We start from the raw sequence: 12,121 nt of genomic DNA, 5'->3' as shown, positions 1-12,121 counted from the left end.
AGAATGAGCCCCTTTGTCTATCACATTATAGATTAGATATGATTGCACTTTGACACTAAGCACTTTACTAACATTGGCGGTCCGACTGTAAATCTTCTCTTTTACATTGATATATATATACATTTATACATTTTTTATACATGAGGTTATCTTTATTCGTCATCTAATTGGTTGGAATTATTATGAGATTGTTCAATGGATGATAGACATACTGTTGAAGCCAATATTCTGATCTTTTGTAATTTTTATTTGCCAATTAAGGCTATGATTTAGAATTTAAATTGATCATAGTTATTATCTGCACGTGGCATATCAAACTGTCTTCGCCCATATATGATAGATATTTATTAACTTCTAACTGAAATTTTACATTGGAATTGTTGTTTTGACCAAATTATAAATTAATGGTAATATTGCATTTATATTTATCTATGTATATTTATTCATATATTTATATTTATGTAAAATATTTTGCCTATTGACTTCCCAGTAATTAATACTTATTTATCTTGCAACAATTTTTAACCATTATCAACTATGTAATTAATACGATTAGGCTTTTCTCTTATATATCTCTATATATCTATTATGTTCCAAGATGGCCGCTGTTTTCAGCACATAGATAGTGTCATTGAAACAAAGGATGGACTGTGTTTTATAAATAGATGTGTGTAAAAATGTCTGCCAATGTCCAGTTGAAGGCGTTTGCCGAAATGCGTAGACATTTGGCTGGGACAGCGTGTTTGTGACTATTTTTGAGTATTATTTTAAGTATTACAATAAACAGCGGAAGAACAACCTCTTTAGAGATTCCTTGGATGGTTTATTTCTAAGCTATATTGGATCCTTAAGACATTGTGCAGCCGTCCGGTGTTTGTGCTTTTCACTGGCTTTTGGATTATATATATATATATATATATATATATATATATATATATATATACATATACACAAATATATATATGATGTCACAGACTTCAGTAAAACATCCATGTAACTTGTGTTTTTATTTTCTATTTTCAGAGGGGTTTTTAAATTTTTATTTCTAAATAGAATCTCAAACATTTTAGAGTGGTTCTGTGAGCGACTATGTTGGTCGGTGAGTTGATGTGAGAGTGGCTTCCTGGGTCTGTTAGTGGGTTTGTGAGTGGCTATATGGGTTGGTGAGTGGTGGAATAAGATAGCATAGTGCGTGAATGCGCCCACTTTAAACATATGTACTACATATTTTATATGGTGTGTACTATGCCACTATGAATGTGATAGTAGTTTCTATTGCAGTAAACATACACAAGGTGTGTTCGGAAGCTCTAGATCAAAGCAGACCTGATCCAGTGTATTATTTTATATATGGTAGAAGAGCCATGCAGCCCCTCTCCCGTGGCCAATTTTTATTCTTGAGAACTTATCTGTTGGAATGTGCCCATATATATAAGTGGGAACTCCCGAATAACTATTTCACTATATATCTGTTTACCATTTATTTTAGTGGCGTATACACTTTATATTTGTTTTGTTTTTTTGTTCACAATTTGGTTGCGAACTATAACGAAGAGTTTGTACGCTTTCGCAGAAGTTGCGGTTATAGCGTATTTATGATAAAGTATAAAAAAGATATATACATATATTATAAGCAATTTATGACAGTAATAATTTTTGCATGGTGTTAAAACATCAAATTCTGTAAAAATGTATTAATGTAATGCCCTTTTTCATTGCAGTTTCTGTAGTAGTGAAAATGCCATTATTCACGAAGTCATTGGCATGGCTACGTTGTTCCGCTTTCATGGATATCGCGATAATCGCAATGACAATGTGTATTTAAAAAAGTGTAAAACACACATATACTCATTTTGTAAGCAATGTTTGACAATAGGTGTTTACTAAGATCTTGTTTATACTTTTGTTCTGTAATTGTTTTTTATTAAAAAAACACTTTTAGGTTGTATTTCCCGTTTTCGCAATGATGTTGGTAGCCGTGATGACGTCCGTAGCTGCGAAAAACATGTGACCATGTAGAAAGTGATTTGATTGGAGAAAACAGTTTTCAGTAATGTTCATAGGACGTCTCCTGACGTTTTTGAGTTCTTGAAGCTTCCATTCATTTGTGGTTTGTTCATTGGAGCAGGTGTGTGCTTTACTAGGTGCAGTATATTTTGGGTTTTCTTGCTAATTTTTGCAAACAGAATGGCAATAGATGGGGATCAGCAGGAGGAGGTTCTACAACAGTCAGAGCAGCAGTAGGTGGAAAAAGAAGAGTGTGCTGAAGAAGAACCTGCACCACAAAGGCAAAGCATTGCATGGGAATTCATATCAATTACCTCAGGAGAATAGAAGACAGTTGCCAGATTGGTAAAATGCAGCATGTGTAGGAAGACCTTCTCAAGAGGTACAAATAAAAAGTATTCCTGTGGTACAACATCTATGTTGTACCATTTAAAAACATACCACTCAAACAGCTTGAGGAGGGCAAGGAGGGAGAGAGAAGGAGAGGCACCTTCTACTTCATCAAGTACATCATCTGTCCTAGGAGAGAAAGTCGCAAGTGAGGTGGAGAAGCATCGTCCTTGAATAGCCCCTGAGCTGAGGCGTGTTGGCACATACTGCCTAGACTGCAGCACTACCCTCATAGCTGGTCAACTTTCCTTTGATGCCATTGTTGAAGCTGCTAACCAACACAAATGTTATTTTTTTTCATGAATCCTAATTTTTTTAACTGTTTTTATGTTGCTTCTTGCAATGTCTTTTCTCCTTGTTGCCACTTTGTTTGATTAAAAATACTAAAAATAAAACATTCTAGGATTTTTTTTTTTTAAGTTTCAGAATAAAATGGTTCTTTTCAGAACCGCCTTTTACGGTTAAAAAAAGATAAAATGTGCTGTATGTGTGAGTGAGTAGTTGTGCGAGTGGTGTATAGGTGAGTGCACGAGGGAGTGCATGAGTGGTGTACTGGAGATTAACTGAGTGTATGAGTGCATGTATGGGTAAGTAACTGGGTAGTGCCTGTGCTAGTGGATGTTGAGCTGAGTGAGTGAATCTATGGGTGAGTAAATGTTTTTTTTAGTGGCTGTATGGGTGAGTGAATGGTTATGTGACTGACTGTATGAGCGAGTGCTTGAATGATTGATTAAGCTGTTGTGTGACTACCTGAAAATCAGTTGTATTCGACTGAAAATTTAAGTAGAAAATAAGCAAAAGAAACTAATGGAAAGGTATGGCAAGAGCAGTTTATTTTTAAAAAAAACTCTCCATGGTATCTCTGAGCAATACGTCTGTGCTTCAAGAACTGTTGTGAGACATCTAACGTCAATCAACTGCAGCTGTTATTGGAAAGAAAGATAAAGATATGTTAGTATTTAATCTTCATACTTTTTACTGTTCTCAGCTTTTATACTTCTTAACAGTAAATGATGGTTTGTAAAAGGCATCACCTTTGCACAGTCGGCAAAAAACAATCAATGTATTGTAAAAAAAAACAAAAAAAGCTGCACAGTATATCAAATCATTTATTAGTGGGTTTCTCTATAGTTACTGCAGTAATCTAAACAAGCACATTTTAATCATTTTTCTTGAATAATTATATCTGGTATAATACCAGAAATAAATGTGAAGTACTTTTCAATTTTAGAGATCCTTCTGAAAAACATCATCCCTGGTAGGCCAAATGATGTCTTCTCTGCCGATAATCAATTTATATGGAATCCCACACAGTAGTTTTTTAACCTCATTTAGGATGTAAATGTTTGGTTGGTTAGTTTTGAAGGAACTTCATTCTTTCAACTTCAAGCTGCTGTAATGGGAGTATGTTCTTCCGGTTGACTTAATTAGTTGTAAAGACTTGACATATTATTTCCTTTCTGGAACAGTAAAAGGGCTCTTGACATTTGTGATCTTTTTAAAAGACATTACCCTTAATAGGCTGAATAATATAAAAAAAAACACATGAACCACGTAGAGGAAACACTGTATGCCACTTTTTTAACCATACTTTTTCCTCAGAACTTTGGTTGAAGAAATAGAAGATATGAGTTTGGTAGTTTGAAGGGAAGTTGTGGTTGGTATTTCAGGTTGATGTTATTGCATTATGTACATCCAGATTCACTTTTTAACTGTACAGTGTAGTGTCCAGAGGTTGTATTAACTCCTTCATGAAAGATAATAGCCAAACAAGTAAAAGTTCTTCCTGAAAGTGATAATTGTCCAAATTTGAAGTTTGTAATTTGAGTTTCCAATTTGAATAATCTGGTCTGCATAGCCGTAGCATTACTTTAAGGTATTTTCCTGTTCTTTGTAGAAACAATGACGAGATAAGGTCAGATCTGAAGTTTGGGCAGGGCATATTATGGTTAGCATTTCTGTACAATTTTTAAAAAGGAACAGTTTTAGAATCTGGTAATGTTAAGTAAAGAAATCGTTAAGAATTGATTTCAATGCTAGATGTTAAAAAACAGTTTTCACAGTCATGGTTCTAAATAGATCATCAGTGCTTACTTCTTGTTCTAAGACTCCAAGGATGACCATGAAAAATTCTTATGCATCTTGTTGAGTGTTGAGAGTAAACATTATTGATCCTATACATATATCAAAAAGGTCTTGGATCTCTGAAGCAAAATGTATTAAAGTTCTGTCACTTATTAAATGTTGTACCAAATGATATGGTGCAGAAGATATTCTCTTAGCTGATCTTTGGCCCTAGGTTTGTCAGAATTTTCTTTTTGAATGGCACATGTAACATACTGTTCTATGAAAGACAAGATAGGCTCATCAGTGTCTGTACCAAACTTAGGGACACTTTTTACCCATAATAGCATGTGAATATGTGAACAGCTTGTCACTCTTTCTGCCAAAAGAAATCAGTCATTTCACCATGAGGAGGATTATTTTTTTGCAGATTAAGCAACCATTGCTTGAAACCTGTGGTTAAAATATTTGCAAACGTTTGCAGGGTCCGATGAACAGAGTTCTCCTTCTCCTGGTGTCAGATTTTACGTTGAAGTTTGCTTCTAGTAAAAATTGAGGCATGTCATCCTATGCATCCCATCCCCGAAACCAAGTAGGTGTTCCTAGGTTTCTCAACATGCATTTCAACTCACCATGACAATGATACCAACAGTTGTTTGTACCACTTTGACATGCAATGACATTAATCAAGTTGTATTCGAGGTTTTTGTCTTTTCCATGAACTTTGCCAACTAATTCTCTTGCTGACAGATTCAACAGATTTTTTCCTGTTTTAAAAATGTGATTTCCTGCATAAGCTAATCCAGACAACTCGCTCTCAAATAGTAAGTGAAATATATAAGAAATACACTGACGAAATCCAGGCTCCTCTGAATAAAATCTAGTTGATCTGTATTCGCCTGCTGGTGTTTGTACAGGCCGTAGGAAACAGATGTGGGAAACATTGAGTTTCTAAACTTTTCTCCCACACACTTAATTGAACTCCTTTCACTTCCTTTATTTGAAATAGATCAATACCTTCTCCAATAGTATCTTTAGAATGTAGAGGATGAATACTGTACTGTTCGTAAATTTCTTCCATTCTGGATCGCTCCACCTTTTCAATATGACCTTTGATGATAGTGAGTCATCCCCCATATGTGTAATATCAGGAAGAACATATACATTTATATAGTAAATGTTATTTTGTGCTCAATATAACATTGTTTTTTTAACTTTACTAACATCTACTAACTTTTGCCAAAGTACTTTACTCTTGGTAGTCACACCAGTGATTAGAATTACAATTCCTTCTTCCAAATCTCTATGCACACCTATAGTTTCAACATTCTGCTTTAAACCAATTGGTAAGTACACAACTCTACCTAATGGTAACTCTACCTTTTAGACCTTTCTGGAGCTCATTTGGAGGTAACTTTCCTGTCTTTGGCCCCATGCGGACTATAGCTTGAAATGAATGTAAGCATTTTATAAGTATAAATTCATAAGCATTCAAATCTTGAAGTTCTTGTGGAAAATAAACTAGGGCTAACTTGTTGTACACTGCTCTAGCTGGTATTTTGCTGTCCTCTAATTTATTATAACAACCCTTGCATATAATTTGTCATGTGGAACAATCAAAGCATTCCTCTACAAATAAATAAGCTGCAAATTCTTGCCACTTATCTCGGTTGTCTTCTTCAGTTTTTGAAAACACAATAACAAAACGAGTTTGAGTTTTGTAGTGAGTGCACCGACAACATATACAAACACAGCCTACTTTCTCTGAACAGACTGTTTAAACTTTCTAATCTCTTCATGAAAGTTATCAACAGTAATACCTGTCTCCTGTTCTGCTACACCTGTAGATTCCAAGTGTTGGTTTTCTCTGCACTCCTCTTCAGGACCAAAGAAATGAAACTGCACATCATCACAAACCTTTTCTACTTATGCCACAGAAGAGCTCTATTCATTTCTCCTAAACATAGTGCAGGAATCTTGACATGGTACAGCCTCCTAACTAAAGTTTGCATTTGTGAGTGATGTACAGTTAACATTCTAAAATGATGAAACATACTTTGGCACACTTTCTCTGATAAACATGCTAGTGAATCTCCCTGTAGATTTAATCTACATTTCGAGGTACTATTACCTCTTTCTCAATAGAAAAAACACCTTTCATCTCATATCAAAATCCAAATTCATCAACAGTACACACTAGTCTGTTCTCTTGCAAGTCCGTACCTTCATTAAAGAAAGGCTCAGTACTAAAAGTATATTTTAATTCACTACTAATAACTTTGCAAAAGTTAGTTCTGTTTTTAAGCCTTTTCTTTTGTCTTTTTCTCCTCATACACAACACTATTTATCTAGTGTTTTAATTCTGCTTACAATCAAAATAAATAGCTTCCTTTTCAGAGCAAAGGCCTTATCAACTGTATCCGTCTGTCTGACAGCTTCTCTCCTTCTTTTATACTTCTTCATTCTTCTCATTAGATTCTAGATTACTCTGCTATGGAACATTCTAACTCTTATTCCCTTGAACTGGCACTGCCTTTTAGTTAAACTCTGTGTTTCATTGTAGTAATTTTTACGTGTCATATCATATACTTATACACTTTTCCTAGTTGGTGTCAAACTTTGCTTCTTATGTACTTCATTTTGCTATCTTTCAGGTTGACCACATCCCATTTTAATAAATATTTTTGTTCTCTTACCAGCAGTTCTTTGTTCTTTCACTACTATTTCTGCATTTTGCCCCTTTTGTTTCTCAATTGTGAGGTGATAGTCTTGTTGTCTCTGTTTCTTTCTTGCCTTACTTTTTAAAGGCATTGTGTGTGTAGTTAAGAAGAAATTGATATCTGAAAATAATCAAAAGAAAGTAGATGTGGCTTTGAATGATATCTTTTTGCAGTAAACATTTTAATTAGGTTAGTATCAATGTAAACAGTTGTCTTATTATAATATCAATAACGTTGTTCTATTAATTATAAAATGTATCTCTGTCCGCTTATCGTGAAAAAGGGCTTTCAGAGGCCAACACAGACTCTGCACTAATAGGTCTCACCCGTGATTAAAGCAGTATTTGTCTGGATACATGACAAGATTGTGATAGTACTTGCCTGTTTATCTGAGTGAATGTCAGAGTCCTTCTGTAGTAGCGCCATGAGATGTTTTAGTACATCTGCCAGTATGTGAGTGTCTGTTTTAGTACCTATATGGCTCTGTATATTTGTACGTAAGTGGCTGAACAAATACCTTAGTGCCTGTTTTAGGGAATACAGGGGTATGTGAGTGTATCTACAATTGCCTTTGATAGTGCTGCATATATAAGTATTTTCGGAGTACATGAGGGAATGTAGAAGTGTTTCTGTTGCTCTGTCACTGGCTGAGACACAGGATCTATGCTCTGGAAACATGAACGTCAGTTCCTTGATGAGGGGTTTACTCTATGTAGTGCTAGGGTTAGGGATCTGCAAGTGCATGAGTAAGATTATAAAACTGAAAAGTACAGTTCTTAATCACTTAAGCACAATGCACCATGCTTAATGGCATACCTACAGCATATCATAAAGGTTGAGTTAGCAGGATCGTTCAGAGATAGTCATGTCTACGCAAAACAAAAGCAGGCTTTCAATACACACCAGCCCATTCAATATTTATAACTATATATAAGGACATTTTCTACAACAGACTATGAACATCGCCTTCAAAATGACTCTCTACACTCATGTGTAACTCTCTGACTGCGTCTGTCACTGCGTGTAACAGACTTTGACAAACTCTCTCATAACATCTTTCAGTGAGTGTGATAAAGGTTATCCAAGTGGGTCTCTGAGTGGGTATATCAGAGTCTCAGTGGGTCTGAGTAGGTTCATTAGTGTCTTAATAAGTCTGTGAGTGGGTGCATGAATTGAGATGGGTCTTTTAGTGGATCCATGAAGGCATGAGTTGGTCGGTAAGTGGGTGCATGTGTGTACGAATGAGTCTGTGAGTGGGTACATGAGGGTCTGAGTGGGTAGATGAGTAGGTGCATAAGGATCTGAGTGAGTCTGTGAGTGGGTGCATGAGGGTCTGAGTGAGTCTGTGAGTTGCTGTGTGGAGCTCTGAGTGGGACAGTGAGTGGGTGCGTGAGGGTCTCACTGGGTATGTGAGTGGATGTCTGACAGTGTCAGTGAGCCTGTGAGTAGGTGTGTCAGTGTCTGAATGGGTTTGTGAGTGGGTACATCAGGGTCTCAGTGGGTTCTGATTGGGTGTGTGTGTTTGAGTGGGTACATGATTCTGAGTGGGTCTGTAAGTCGGTGAATGACTTTCTGAGTCCCTATATCAGTGTATTTGTGGGTCTGTGAGTGGGTACATCAGTGTCTCAGTGGGACTATGAGTGGGTGCGTGAGGGTCTCAGAGGGTACTTAAGTGGCAGCATGCACACATGAATGGGTCTGTAAGTGGGTACATGAGAGTACAAATGGGTCTATGAGTGGGTACGTTTGGGTCTGACCGTGTCTGTGAATGGGTGCGTAAGGGTCTGAGTCGGTCTGTGAGCAGGTGCGTGAGTGTCTGACTGGGTCTGTGAGTTGATGCATGGGTGTCTGAGTGGGTGTGTGAGGGTCTGAGTGGATGTGAGAATGGATGTCTGACACTCCGAGTGGGTCTGTGAGTGGGTACGTTAGTGTCTGAGGGAGTTTGTGAGTGGGTGCATGAGGGTCTGAGTGGGTCTATGAGTGTGTGCATGAGTGTCTGAGTGGGTGTGTGAGTTGGTTCATGAGGGTCTGAGTGGGTCTGTGAATGTGTGCATAAGTGTCTGAGTGGCTCTGTGAGTGGGTAAATGAGTGTCCAAGTGAGTATGTGAGTGGGGGCATGCATGTCTGAGTGGATATGTGAGTGACTGCATGAGTGGCTGAGTTGGTCTATGAGTGGGTACATGAGTTTCTGAGTGCTACTGTGAGTGAATGAATAAGTGTATTAATAACTGTCAATGTTTTTTGTTGTCATCGATATTCGCAAAGTTGTTGCTACAATACACGGGGCTGCGCTGAGCATAGCAATGTATTCGAGAATATCGCTCAGTGTGAATAAAACATTAAAAAGTAATAATGTGACCTGCATAGACTCGTATATCACACTCCTGGGGTCAGAGTACCTCCACCCTGACCCCTTGTGCCACTTATCATTTTTAGTTTCAGGGCTAGTGATCGTGTCTCATAACATAAAATGGCCACAACTTTCTGCTCAGGTTATGGCGATCCAATCACAGTATTCCTGTTGGTGTGCAAATTTGCATTGATCGTTAAGAAAACACCACGATCAATCCGCGGGCCTAGGTATACAAATTTGTTTCTTCTTTTAATATCTCAAAAACTACTGAACAGATTTACAATAAATAACCAGAAGCACAATCTGTTGAACACAATCTAGCTTTCTGCCAGAATTACATCCACATGTTCGGGCTGTCATTGTGTTTAAAACTCCTATGGGAATTAACATTGGAAATGCATGTTTTTTTACCCCTCCCTCCTTTTCGGGATTCCCACTTGACAGATCACCTCAAAACTTTCAGTGCGCAACAAGAAACACTGGCACACTTTTTTTGGAAACGGTGCCAAAGATGTAGGCAAGTCAAAAAATGCTTTTTCTATGGAAACATGGTCCTAACCTTAACTACCAACTGGCAAACACCAGTAGGATATATACAAATTCTGAATTTACTTGCACAAAACTAGAAAAATTCAGCAGTTATAGTTAGAGTTATTTCAAGTAACTATAACTTGCAGCCTAAGGTAACTATGACTCGCACCCTCACCATGCACAGTTTTTTCTTCAATAATTTGACTGCTAATTTTCATTCATATTTTTATTGACGGTATAAAAGTTGTCATGGGTGCTGTAGTATCTGGGGTAATTAGCAGTGCATGGCGAGGGTGTGAGTTATAGTTACCTTAGACCGCTAGTTATAGTTACCTTAGGGCACAAGTTAAAGTTACTTGAGAGAACTGTATCTATAACTGCTGAATTTCTATGGTTTTGTGAATGCAAAATGTAAACCTAGCTATAAATTCCCTGTAACCTTTGTTTTTTCAATGAATTTCTTTAAAGTAATACTTAACATACATTAATCCAACCTTTGCTGCACAAGGAATTTGGCTGTGCGCGGCAGGGAGTTGGCCACAGGGTCTGGTCTGATGCCAGGCCTTTTGCCAAACTCCACAAAGGCAGTCAGCAAGGGAGCGGGACACGCAGTCTCCCCTTCCCAGGCAATATCGGTCACAGGGACCCAATGCTGCATGGCCCTCCACCTTTTTATAGCAAAGGCAGGCATGCTGCCCCCTTCTGTGGGCCAATAATGGCCCGAGGGACCCCATAACGTGGGGCCTGCCCAGCATTTAAAGCAAGGAGGAGGCACGCAGCTCCCCTCATTGGACCTATATTGGCCCTGGGGATCCCACCTCCGGGACCTGGCCAGTTTTTAAAGGGGGACCCCATCCCCTATGGGCCTCCCTTTAAATTGTTGGGTGCCCTGACCCCACCCAGGGAACCTATTTCCTTCTTGTTGGAGGCTGTGGGGGAGTCCCAGTGTAGGCCCTGGGAGGAGGGAGGGGCACTGGGATGCGGTAGGCAGGCTAAGCAGGGCTAGGCGGGAAATAACAGGTGGCATGAAGGAGTGGCAATAAGGAAAAAAGTAAGCAGAAAGCAGTGAAAATGAGGGAAAGCATGGAGAATGCACACAAAAACAGGGGAAAAAGCAAGGAGAAAGTAGGGAAATAAGGGAAAAGCAAGCAGCAATCATACAGAAAACTTGGAAAAAAACAAGGAGAAAGTAGTGAAAACAGAGAAAAGCATGGAGAAGGCACACAAATAATAGGGGAAATGCAAGGAGGAAGCAGTGAGAATGAGAGAAAAGCTAGAAGAAGGCACACAAAAAGGGGGGAAAACGCAAGGAGAAAGCAGTGAGAATGAGAGAAAAGCAAAGAGGAGGCACTTAAAAAATGGGGGGGAAGCCAGGAGAAAGCAGTGAGAATAAGGGCAGACAAAAAAACAGCAGAAAAAGCAAGGAGAAAGCAGTGAAAATGAGGGAAAAGCAAGGAGAAGGCACAAAGAAAATGGAGGAAAGCAAGGAGAAACAGTTAAAACAAAAGAAAAGCAAGGAGGAGGCACTTAAAAAATGGGGGAGAGCCAGGAGAATGCAGTGATAATTAGAGAAAACCAAGGAGAAGGCACTCATATAATGGGAAAAAGGCAAGGAGAAAGCAGTGAGAATCAGGGAAAACAAAAAAACAGCAGAAAATGCAAAGAGAAAGCAGTGAAAATGAGGGAAAAGCAAGGAGAAGGCCAAAAAACTGAGAAAATGCAAGGAGAAGCAGTGAAAATGAGGGAAAAGCAAGGAGAAGGCACAAAGAAAATGGAGGAAAGCAAGGAGAAACAGTTAAAACAAAAGAAAAGAAAGGAGAAGGCACACAAAAATTGCAAGGAAAAAGCAGTGAAAACAGTGGAAAAGAAAACAAAATATTAACATTTTCCCCTGGGACCAGGCCTGTCCAGGGATTGCAGTACAAATAAGGGTGGGAGACTGTGCTTGTTTTTTTTTTTTTGCATGGATTTGCAGATCCTCCATACATTTGTGGCAAAAATGAAAAGAAAACATGTTTTAGTCCCACCCACAAGGCCTACGGGTCAGGGTAGGCAT

The 12,121-nt window shown here is 38.2% G+C and overlaps 1 long non-coding RNA gene across 1 annotated transcript in view; it reads right to left on the bottom strand.

The window, feature by feature from the left end:
- Positions 1-3,213: 3,213 nt before the first annotated feature.
- The window catches only part of LOC138261405 (uncharacterized), a 70,001-nt gene continuing 61,093 nt past the window's right edge, over positions 3,214-12,121 (bottom strand). Inside the window, exons 2-3 of the long non-coding RNA XR_011199089.1 lie at positions 7,158-7,301; positions 3,214-3,320 (exon numbers count right to left, since the gene is read on the bottom strand). This is a non-coding gene — a long non-coding RNA (uncharacterized lncRNA). The remainder of the gene's footprint in view (positions 3,321-7,157; positions 7,302-12,121) is intronic.

This window comes from Pleurodeles waltl, chromosome 10 (genome assembly GCF_031143425.1).
Source record: "Pleurodeles waltl isolate 20211129_DDA chromosome 10, aPleWal1.hap1.20221129, whole genome shotgun sequence".
Classification (NCBI taxonomy): Eukaryota; Metazoa; Chordata; class Amphibia; order Caudata; family Salamandridae; genus Pleurodeles; species Pleurodeles waltl.
The sequence above is the reverse complement of the archived record's forward strand: the minus strand, read 5'-3'. Positions and strand labels throughout refer to the sequence as shown.